Genomic DNA, 11,398 nt, shown 5'->3' with positions numbered 1-11,398 from the left:
GTGCTGGTGTGCAGTTGTACGTGTCTTTCTGGTCCATGTTTACTGGCTGTAAATACCATTTTTATACTCCACATCGCAGACCTGCGTGATTTGTACAATGTACTTTATTTCTGCTACGAGTAATTTCATGAAGTTTCAACTTGCAAACTGACTTTTGGGACAAACCAACACACAGAAAAGAAAGCAAAGAACTTGGAACTTTGGGTTGACTTGGTTTGAGTTTTGTGTCAAAGAAGATTTCCCGTGGCTGGAGAGGTTGGTGTTCCTGTTACGTGTTTCAGGTGAGAAGCAGCAAAGCGTCTTAATGTCCAAAACGCCTCTCTTTGGTCTGGAAAAAAAAAAAAAAAAAACAACTAAAAATTTATTTAATAAAAGTTTTACTTGCTAAAGGGCTGACTCTCTTCTTTCTTTCCTCTCTGTCATCCACACAGACCAAGCCTATCTGGCCCCATCCAGCGCCTGGGCTGGGGAGAAATTCAAGTTTAGGGTGAGGGGTTGAAGGAGGGGATATTCAGAGAAACCAAATATAGATATAGATACCAGGGTCCGGGCGTGGTGGCTCAAACCTGTAATTCTAGCACTTTGGGAGGCCGAGGCAGGTGGATCACCAGAGGTTGAGAGTTCAAGACCAGCCTGACCAACATGGTGAAACCCCACCTCTACTAAAAATACAAAAAAATAAATAAACAAATAACAAAAAAAATTAGCCAGGCTTGGTGGCACACACCTGTAATCCCAGCTACTCAGGAGGCTGAGGTATGAGAATCGCTTGAACCCGGGAGTCAGAGGTTGCAGTGAGCTAACATTGCGCCCCCTGCACTCCAGCCTGGGTGACAGAGTGAGACTCTGTCTCAAAAAAAAAAAAAAAAAAAAGATACCAGCTCTAATGATTGGGTATCTGGGATCTGTCTGCTGAAGCCAGATGCATTTATTGATCATATTACAGCCATTTTGTTTGTTTGTTTGTTTTTTGAGATGGAGTGTTGCTCTGTTGCCCAGGCTGGAGTGCAGTGGCATGATCTCGGCTCACTGCAGCCTCAACCTCCTGGGATCAAGCAATTCTCCTGTCTCAGCCTCCCGAGTAGCTGAGACTACAGGCACACACCACCACAGCCGGCTAATTTTTATATTTTTTGTAGAAATGGAGTCTCACTATGGTGCCCAAGCTGGTCTCTAACTTCTGGGCTCAAGTGATCTTCTGGCCTCTGCCTCCCAAAGCACTAGAATTACAGATGTGAGCCACCGCCCACAGCCAGCAGTTGTTTAACTGAGATCACTCTGGTGTCTGTCCTCATGGAGACAGTCCAGTGGGGCAGAGAGATACTATAGAATAAACTATATAATTTTGAAAAAATGCAGGTGAAGTTCACATAACAGAATTTACCATTTTATTTATTGTTTTGTTTTGTTTTGTTTAAACAGGGTCTCACTCTGTTGCCCCGGCTGGAGTGCAGTGGTGCCATCTTGGCTCAGTGCAATCTCTGCCTCCTGGGTTCAAGCGATTCTCCTACATCAGCCTCCCAAGTAGCTGGGATTAAAGGTGAGTGCCACCACACTTGACTAATGTTCGTATTTTTAGTAGACGTGGGGTTTCACCATGTTGGCCAGGCTGGTCTTGAACTCCTGGCCTCAAGTGATCCACCCACCTTGGCCTCCCAAAGTGCTGAGGTTACAGGCTTGAGCCACTGTGCCCAGCCAGCATTTACCATTTTACCCATTTAAAAGTGTACACACTTCAGTGGTTTTTAGTGCATTCACAATGTGGTGCCACTACCACCTCTAATTCCAGAACAGCCTATCACCCCAAAAGACATCCTGTCCCCATCAGCCGTCACTCCCTACCCCCCCCCCCCCCCCCCCCCCCCCCCCCCCCCCGGGCACCTACGCATCCCCTTCCTATCTCTAGGGGTCCACCTGTCCTGGACATTTCATAGAAATGGGATCACACGACAGGCGTTACCTCACGCCTGTAACCCCAGCACTTTGGGAGGCCGAGGCGGGTGGATCACCTGAGGTCGGGAGTTCAAGACCAGCCTGACCAACATGGAGAAACCCCATCTCTACTAAAAATATAAAATTAGCCGGATGTGGTGGTGCATGCCTGTAATCTCAGCTACTCAGGAGGCTGAGGCAGGAGAATCACTTGAACCTGGGAGGCGGAGGTTGCGGTGAGCCGAGATCACGCCATTGCACTCCAGCCTGGGCAAGAAGAGTGAAACTGTGTAACTCCGTCCCAAAAAGAGAGAGAAAGAAATAGAGAGAGACAGAAGGAAGGAAGGAAGGAAAGAAAGGAAAGGAAAGGAAAGGAAGAAAGGAAAGAAAGAAATAGAGAAGGAAGGAAGGAAAGGAAAGGAAGAAAGGAAAGAGAGAGAAAGAAGAAAGAAAAAGAAAGAAAGAAGAAAGGAAAAGAAAGAAAAAGAAAGAGAAAAAAGAAGAAAGAAAGAAAGAAAGATGGGATCACACACTGCATGGCCTTTCGTGTCTGGCTTCTCTCACTGAGCATGAGGTCCTCAGGGTTCATCCACGCTGTGGCCTGGGTCAGAGGCTCCTTCCTTTTCATGGCTAAGTAATATTCCAGTGTGTGGATGGGCCACACTGTCCTGATCTATCCTTCGGTAGATACGTGGGTTGCCTCTATGTCTTGGCTATTATGAGCCTGCTGCTCTGAGCTTCATGGACAGGTCCCTGCATGGACGTGTGTTTTTAGTTTTCCTGGGTAGACACTTAGGCGTGGAATTCCTGGGTCAAATGGTGGCTCCATGTTTGACCTTTGTGAGGAATTGCCAAATTGTTTTTCTTCTTCTTCTTCTTCTTCCTCTTCTTCTTCTTCTTCTTCTTCTTCTTCTTCTTCTTCTTCTTCTTCTTCTTCTTCTTCTTCTTCTTCTTCTTCTTCTTCTTCTTCTTCCTCTTCCTCTTCCTCTCCTTCTCCTTCTCCTTCTCCTTCTCCTTCTTCTTCTTCTCCTTCTCCTTCTCCTCCTTCCCCTCCTCCTTCTCCTCCTCCTTCTCCTCCTCCTCCTCCTCCTTCTTCTCCTTCTCCTTCTCCTCTTTCTCCTTCTTTCTTCTTCTTCTTCTTTTTTTTTTGAGATGGAGTCTTGCTCTGTCGCCCAGGCTTGAGTCCAGGGGCACGATCTCAGCTCACTGCAACCTCCGCCTCCCGGGTTCAAGTGATTCTCCTGCCTCAGCCTCCTGAGTAGCTGGGATTACAGGCACATGCCACCACACCCAGCTAATTTTTGTATTTAGTAGAGACTGGGTTTCGCCATGTTGGCCAGGCTGGTCTTGAACTCCTGACCTCAGGTGATCTGCCTGCCTTGGCCTCCCAAAGTGCTGAGATTACAGGTGTGAGCCTCTGAGCCCAGCCGCTGACTGTTTTTCACAGCGGCATTTTCACCATTTTACATTCCCACGCACCGTTCATGAGGGTTCCAATTGGTCCACACCTTCACCCACAGTTGCTACACAATAGATAGATGATAGATAGATAGATAGATAGATAGATAGATAGATAGATAGATAGATAGATGATAGATAGATAGATAGATAGATAGATAGATAGATAGATAGATAGATTGATTGATTGATTAGAGAAGGGGTCTTGCTCTACTGCCCAGGCTGGAGTGCAGTGGCACAATCATAGGTCTCTGCAGCCTCGAACTCCTGGGGCTTAAGTGATCTCCCTGCTTCAGTCTCCCAAGTAGCTGGGACTACAGGCATGCGCCACCATGCTCCGCAACATTTTTTGGATTTTTTTGTAAAGACGGGGTCTTGCTGTGTTGCATGTTGAACCAGGCTGGGCGCCGAGGCTCATGCCTGTAATCCCAGTCCTTTGGGAGGCTGAGGCGGGAGGATTGCCTGAACCCAGGAGTTCAAGACCATATGGGCAACAAAGAGAGACCCTGTCTCTACAAAAAAAAAAAATCAGACTGGGTGCAGTGGCTCATGCCTGTAATCCCGCAGTTTGGGAGGCTGAGGCGGGCAGATCATGAGGTCAGGAGTTTGAGACCAGCCTGGCCAACATGGTGAAACCCTGTCTCTACTTTAAAAATACAAAAATTAGCTGGGCATGGTGTCAGGCGCCTGTAATCCCAGCTACCTGGGAGGCTGAGGAAGGAGAATCGTTTGAACCCGGGAGGCGGAGGTCGCAGTGAGCTGAGATTGCATCATTGCACTCCAGCCTGGGCAACAGGGCAAGGCTCCATCTCAAAAAAAAAAAAAAAATCAAACAATTAACCAGGTGTGGTGGTGCATGCCTGTGGTCCCAGCTTTTCAGAAGGCTGAGGCAGGAGGATCGCTTGAGCCCAGGAGGTCAAGGCTGCAGTGAGCTATGATCATGCTACTGTACTCCAGCCTGGGCAACACAGCAAGACCCTGTCAAAAAAAAAAAAAAGGAATGTTCAATCATATAACACCAGTGTAAGCATTTTGTTTTTTATTTTTGGGGTTTTTAAAAATTTATTTATTTATTTATTTTTTTGAGGTGGAGTCTCACACTGTCACCCAGGCTGGAGTGCAGTGGCGTGATCTCGGCTCACTGCAAGCTCCGCCTCCTAGGTTCACGCCATTCTCCTGCCTCAGCCTCTCGAGTAGCTGGGACTACAGTTGCCCGCCACCACGCCCGGCTAATTTTTTTTGTATTTTTAGTACAGATGGGGTTTCACTTTATTAGCCAGGATGGTCTCGATCTCCTGACCTCGTGATCCACTCGCCTTGGCCTCCCAAAGTGCTGGGATTACAGGCGTGAGCCACTGCGCCTGGCCGGGTTTTTTTTTTTGTTTGTTGGTTTTTAAGACAGAGTCTCGCTCTGTCGCCCAGGCTAGAGTGCAGTGACACAATCTTGACTCTCTGCAACCTCCGCCTCCCGGGTTCAAGAAACCCTCCTGCCTCAGTTTCCTGAGTAGCTGGGATTACAGGCGCCTGCCACCACACCTGGCTAATTTTTGTATTTTTAGTAGAGACGAGGTTTCATCATGTTGGCCAGGCTGGTCTCAAACTCCTGACCTCAGGTGATCCGTTGGCCTTGGTCTCTGAGTGCTGGGATTACAGGCATGAGCCACCATACTCAGCTTGGTTTAAGCATTTTATATGACTCAACTCACTTAACCCGCCCCAACTCCCTGAGGTATGTTCCGTTAATAATAACCCCACTTTACAAGTTAATGAAAGCCCAGAAGGGTTAAGGGACCCGCCTGAGGCTGCACAGCAGTACTTGAACCCTGGCTGTCTGGCATTCTCTTAGCTGCTGTGTAGTGGCCCAAAATCAAATGTATTAGATTAGAATTCAGGTTATTGTTTGAAATAGGCCAATTTAAGCTTTTAAAATTTAACCCAATGTTGTTAAACATTTAGAATGTGCACCCTTAAAATACACCAATTCTGGGCACAGTGGCTCACGCCTGTAATCCCAGCACTTTGGGAGGCCAAGGCAGGCAGATCACTTGAGGTCAGGAGGTTCGAGACCAGTCTGGCCAACACGGTGAAACCCCATCTCTATTAAAAATATAAAAATTAGTTGGGCATGGTGGCTCACATCTGTAATCCCAGCACTTTGGGAGGCTGATGCGGGTGGATCACGAGGTCAGGAGATCGTGACCATCCTGCTGGCTAACACGGTGAAACCCCATCTCTACCAAAAATACAAAAATTGGCCGGGCGTGGTGGCGGGTGCCTGTAGTCCCAGCTACTTGGGAGGCTGAGGCGGGAGAATGGCGTGAACCTGGGAGGCGCAGCTTGCAGTGAGCCGAGATCGCGCCACTGCGCTTCAGCCTGGGTGACACAGCAAGACTCCATCTCAAAAAATAAATAAATAAATAAGCCAGGCGTGGTGGTGGGCACCTGTAATCCCAGCTACTTGGGAGGCTGAGGCAGGAGAATCGCTTGAACCTGTGAGATGGAGGTTGCATTGAGCCGAGATTGTGCCATTGCACTCCAGCCTGGACAACAGAGCAAGACTCTGTCTCAAATAAATAAATATATATTAAAAAATTAAAATAAAATAAAATACACCAATTCTACCACTGAGTGTCTCCTTAAGAATGAGCAAGGATGTGCTTAGGATTGAGGAACACTAGCTATGCTATAAGTGCTCATCTGACGCATAGGCTGAGTGACATACAGGGTGCATTAGTTAGCTGTTGCTGCATAACAATTTACCCACTCCCCCAGTCTGTCAGCTTAAAACATACGTTATTATCTGACCTACACCATTTCTGTCGATCAGGAGTCCAGGACTGATTTAGCTGGGTGGTTCTGGCTCAGGGTCTCTCATGAGATTGCAAACTGTCAGCAGCCGAGGCTGTCACATCTGAAGGTTCGACTGGGGCTGGAGGAGCCACTCCCACTCTGGTTCCCTCACCTGGCTGTTGGTGGGAGGCCTCAGCTCTTCGCCATGTGTGAACCTCCATAGTGCTACTTGAGCATCCTCACAACATGGTGGCTAGTTTTTCCTGGAGTGTGATCCAAAAGAGAGAGAGAGAGAGAAAGAGAGACTGCATTGACTTTTTGTTTGTTTGTTTGTTTGTTTGTTTTGAGACAGGGTCTCGCTCTGTCACCCAGGCTGGAGTGCAGTGGCACCATCCTAGCTCAGTCCAGTCTTGAAATCCTGGGCTCAAGAGATCCCTCTGAGTAGCTGGGACCACAAATGTGTGCGTCACCACACCCAGTTTATTATTTTATTTTTTTGTAGTGACGAGGTCTCACTCTATTGCCCAGGCTGGTCTCGAACTCCTGGTCTCAAGCAAGCCTCCCCCCCCCAGGCTTCCCAAAGTGCTGGGATTACAGATGTGAGCCACTGTGCCCGCTGCAAACATTTACTCTTTACAACTCTGGTGGCTTCCTTTCCCCCAAAGCATGCTACAGCCACACAGTAAAGCCTTACATCTATTGAGCACCCGCTATGTGCAGCTTGTGATCAACTCTTTTTCTCCTCACTGCAACCAACCAACAACGTAGGTTTCGATTATATTTCTCACTTTACCCATGAGAAAACGGAGGGGCAGTTTTGTGGAGAGGAAAACCCAAGGCCACACAGTTGGTAAGTGGTGGAGCCAGGATTTGAACCTGTGACCCGTTCACCCCTGCCTTGGTTCCCCTCCCTTCTCATTCACTGCAGGGATCACAGTTATAACCCCTTGCTTATGTATGCTCTGGCTTGATGTCTGTCTACCCAACGCAACCTGGCGGGTTTCATGACGGGGTGGTATGAGTGCACAGTAAGTGTGTTTGGCTTTGTTTTAATGTTGTGGGTTTTTTTTTTTTTTTCAAAATTATTTATTTATTTTGAAAGAGTGTCTCACTCTGTCGCCCAGGCTGGAGTGCAGTGGTGCGGTATCAGTTCACTGCCACCTCCACCTGTTGGGTTCAAGCAATTCTCCTGCCTAAGCCTCCTGAGTAGCTGAAAATACAGGCATGGGTCACCATGCCCAGCTAATTTTTGTGTGTGTATGTGTGTGTGTGTGTGTGTATTTTTTTAGTAGAGATGGCGTTTCACCATGTTGGCCAGATTGGTCTCGCACCCCTGACCTCAGCTGATCCACCCGCCTCAGCCTCCCAAATCCTGGAATTATAGGCTTGAACCACCGTGCCCAGCCTGTTTTTATGTTGAGACAGGGTCTCCCTCTGTTACCCAGGCTGGAATGCAGTGGCACAATCATAGCTCACTGAAGCCTCCAACTCCGAGGCTCAAGCAATCTTCCTGCTTCAGCCTCCCAAGTATCTGGGACTACAGATGCATGCCATCACACCTGGCTAAATTTTTTCAGTATTTTTTGTAGAGACAGGGTCTCGTTATGTTGCCCAGGCTGGTCTCGAACTCCTGGGCTCAAGCGATCCTCCTGACTTGGCCTCCCAAAGTGCTAGGATTACAGGCATGAGCCCTTACACCTGGCTGAGTTTTGTTTTTCTGTTCCCTGTTGCCTAGCACATGATACCTGCTTACTATTAATAAATGCACTAAAAGCGTAATGGTTGAGTTTAGAACCAGACTGTCCCAGGTTTGAAACCGGATTATAACATTTAATGGCTGTGTGTCCTTGAGCCAGCAACTGAATCCTCTGGCGATCAGTTTTTCTCTCTCTCTGGAAAACGAGGCCAATCCAGTCCACAAAACGTTAATATGTATAAAGTCCTTCCTGGCCCGGAGAAAGCACTGCAGAAGTTTTAAAATAAATCAACCCTTAAAAATTCACTTTCCGGCCGGGTGCGGTGGCTCACGCCTGTAATCCCAGCGCTTTGGGAGGCCGAGGCGGGCGGATCACTTGAGATCATGAGTTCGAGACCAGCCTGGACAACATGGCAAACCCCCATCTCTACTAAAAATGCAAAAATTAGCCAGGTGTGGTGGTGCGCACCTGTAATCCCAGCTACTCGAGAGGCTGAGGCAGGAGAATCGCTTGAACCCGGGAGGCGGCGGTTGCAGTGAGCCGAGTTCCTGCTACTGCACTCCAGCCTGGGCGACAGAACGAGACTCATCTTTAAAAAAAAAAAAAAAAAATCACTTTCCAGATGCTTTCGCCCCAGCGACCAGCAGGGGGCAGCAGAAACCCATGCCTTCGTTTAGGCTCTGTGCCTTGGCTTGAAACGTGCAAGATTTATTGAGCTTGGAGAGAGACGGTGAGGGGACTCCCTGGCTTCTCTCCTGGGACGCAAAAGTTGCCCCGTGCAAACTTTCTAGCCTGCAAGGTCGGCCCCGCGCCTCCTCCACTCTTCTCTCCAGTAACCGAATGTGGTTCGGCTGCCAGGCCTTTGCACGTGCGGTATCCCCAGCCTGGAACACTCCATTCCCACCCTGGAGGTGGGAGATGCTGGGTTGGGTTGGAGACACCCGTGACCTGCTAGGCACAGGGCATGGCGTCAGCAAAGGTGAGTGTAGAAGTAGGAATTACTGGCCAGGCGCGGTGGCTCACGCCTGTAATTCCGGCACTTTGGGAGGCCGAGGTGAGCAGATCACCAGAGGTCAGGAGTTCGAGACTAGCCAGACCAACATGGAGAAACCACGTCTCTACTGAAAATACAAAATTAGGTGGGCGTGGTGGCGCATGCCTGTAATCCCAGCTACTAGGGAGGCTGAGGCAGGAGAATTGCTTGAACCTGGGAGGCAGAGGTTGTGGTGAGCCGAGATTGCACTACTGCCCTCCAGCCTGGGTGACAAGAGCGAAACGCCATCTAAAAAAGAAAAAAAGGAAGTAGGAATTACCTAGGTCAGAGTTAGAAAACGGAGAGCCCCTCAACTGTGGCCTCGAAACCACACAGAGGACTGAAGCAGGGTGTGTGGGGGTAAAACTGAAGGCCAAATAGGAGCTGAGTCCCACGACCAAGGGAGCTGGAGTTGCTCACCTCTGGGTCCTCAATATTTGCTGATTGACCTAGGACGTGCATGCCCTTAAGCTTTGCATTCTCTCTCCAAGCTTCAGTTTCCTCATCTGTAAGACGGGGCTCATGATATCTATATATACACACACACATATATACACACATATGTATATATGTGTGTGTATATATATATAATGTATATGTGTGTATATATGTATATATACGTGTGTGTGTGTATATATATAAATATACACATAATTTTTGATTGGTTGGTTGTTTGAGACGGAGTCTCACTCTGTCACCCAGGCTGGAGTGCAGTGGTGCGATCTCGGTTCACTGCAACATCCGCCTCCCAGGTTCAAGAGATTCTCCTGTCTCAGCCTCCCGAGTAGCTGGGATTACAGGCGCCCGCCACCACACCTGGCTAATTTTTGTATTTTTAGTAGAGACAGGGTTTCACCATATTGGTCAGGCTGGTCTCGAATCCCTGACCTCGTGATCCGCCCACCTCGGCCTTCCTGATCCGCCCGCCTCGGCCTCCCAAAGTGCTGGGATTACAGGCGTGAGCCACTGCGCCCAGCCTGGGCTCAGGTTATTAGGCAGACATCCAGAAGTGGGCAGATCAAGATGAATGATACCAATGATGCTATCACATTATAGGCAAAATAGGACCTCCTCCCTGGTCAGAAAAGTGAACTCTCAGGCATCAGTCCTACTGGATTCCAGAGTCGATAAACATTTATGAAGCACCTACTGGGTACTAGGAGCTGATGTAGAAAGGTACTGGGGAGAAGGCAGGGAACAAATGTACAAAAATTCTGACCACGTCCACAGTGCCTCGCCCCGCCCCACTACTTGCCCCAACCCTCACAGGAACAGTTTCCAGCCCCGCCCCCAGCCCCGCCTCCTCTCCGCCCCTCACTTTTCTGAACCTACCAGAGCGAGGTGAAGGCGAGGGTAATCTACATATTCATGAGGGATCAGCCAATCCACAGCCTGAACTCGGATTTTTCTTCAGAGCCTGGTTGATTGTGACGTCAAGAGTGATGCATTACGTAGCCGGCCGCGGTGGCTCACGCCTGTAATCCCAGCACTTTGGGAAGCCAAGGCAAGTGGATCACCTGAGGTCAGGAGTTCAAGATCAGCCTGGCCAACATGGTGAAACCCCGTCTCTACTAAAAACACAAAAATTAGCTGGGTGTGGTGGCGGGCGCTGTGGTGGCGGGCGCCTGTAATCCCAACTATTCAGGAGGCTGAGGCAGGAGGATCACTTGAATCCAGGAGGCAGAGCCGAGATCGTGCCATTGCACTCCAGCCTGGGCCACAGAGCCAGACTCTGTCTCAAAAATAATAATAATAATAATAATAATAATAATAATAAAGTGATGCATTGCGTGATTTTTAAAGGTGCAGCAACCTCTCATGGTCTCAGTTTGCATATCTGTAAAATGCAGGTTGGGGCGTGCGGGACATAGAAACCAGCGCAGAACAATGACGCTAAAATCGCTTTGCCACCCTGGGTGAAATTCAGGGATACGTTTTGAGCGTTCACTCCATGCCAGACACTTTATTCCAGCGGGGGCTCCGGAGTTCCTGTTTAGAATGGGAGCTTCAGCACCGGGGGTCGCGGACAGCTCCGGGCTCTGGTCGCAGGGGCTCCCATGCAGGATCATTGGGGACAAGGGTCTGAGCTTTCTCTGCCTGTCTGTCCTCCATCAAAGCCTCAAATGAACCCAGCCCTAATCTCTGACAGCTAAGGGGTTGCTAGTCAGGACAAAACTCTGTCCTTGGTCGCCAATCCTGCTCCTCCCTCGTTGTCTGCATCCCAGCTGATGGCAGTTCCGTTCTTTTTTTTTTTTTTTTTGAGACGGAGTCTCACTCTGTCACCCAGGCCAGAGTCCAGTGGCGCGATCTCAGCTCACTGCAAGCTCCGCCTCCTGGGTTCACGCCATTCTCCTGCCTCAGCCTCCCGAGTAGCTGGGACTAGAGGTGCCCGCCACCACACCTCGCTAATTTTTTGTATTTTTAGTAGAGACGGGGTTTCACTGTGTTAGCCAGGATGGTCTCGATCTCCTGACCTTGTGATCCGCCT

At 49.1% G+C, this 11,398-nt stretch overlaps 1 long non-coding RNA gene across 2 annotated transcripts; it reads right to left on the bottom strand.

Moving 5' to 3' along the window:
* Positions 1-203: 203 nt before the first annotated feature.
* On the bottom strand, positions 204-10,137 carry LOC131381286 (uncharacterized). Of its 2 annotated transcripts, none has more exons than XR_009209916.1 (3): positions 10,061-10,137; positions 6,200-6,443; positions 204-328 (listed from the first exon to the last, which is right to left on the bottom strand). It is a non-coding gene; the product is annotated as an uncharacterized LOC131381286 (long non-coding RNA). The 2 variants fall into 2 exon arrangements; XR_009209917.1 differs by having other exon boundaries at positions 225-328; positions 6,196-6,443.
* Positions 10,138-11,398: the final 1,261 nt, after the last annotated feature.

Source organism: Hylobates moloch, unplaced genomic scaffold (assembly GCF_009828535.3).
Source record: "Hylobates moloch isolate HMO894 unplaced genomic scaffold, HMol_V3 SCAFFOLD_15, whole genome shotgun sequence".
NCBI classification, from domain to species: domain Eukaryota; kingdom Metazoa; phylum Chordata; class Mammalia; order Primates; family Hylobatidae; genus Hylobates; species Hylobates moloch.
Note: the sequence above shows the minus strand (reverse complement) of the source record. Positions and strands in the feature narration are given on the sequence as shown.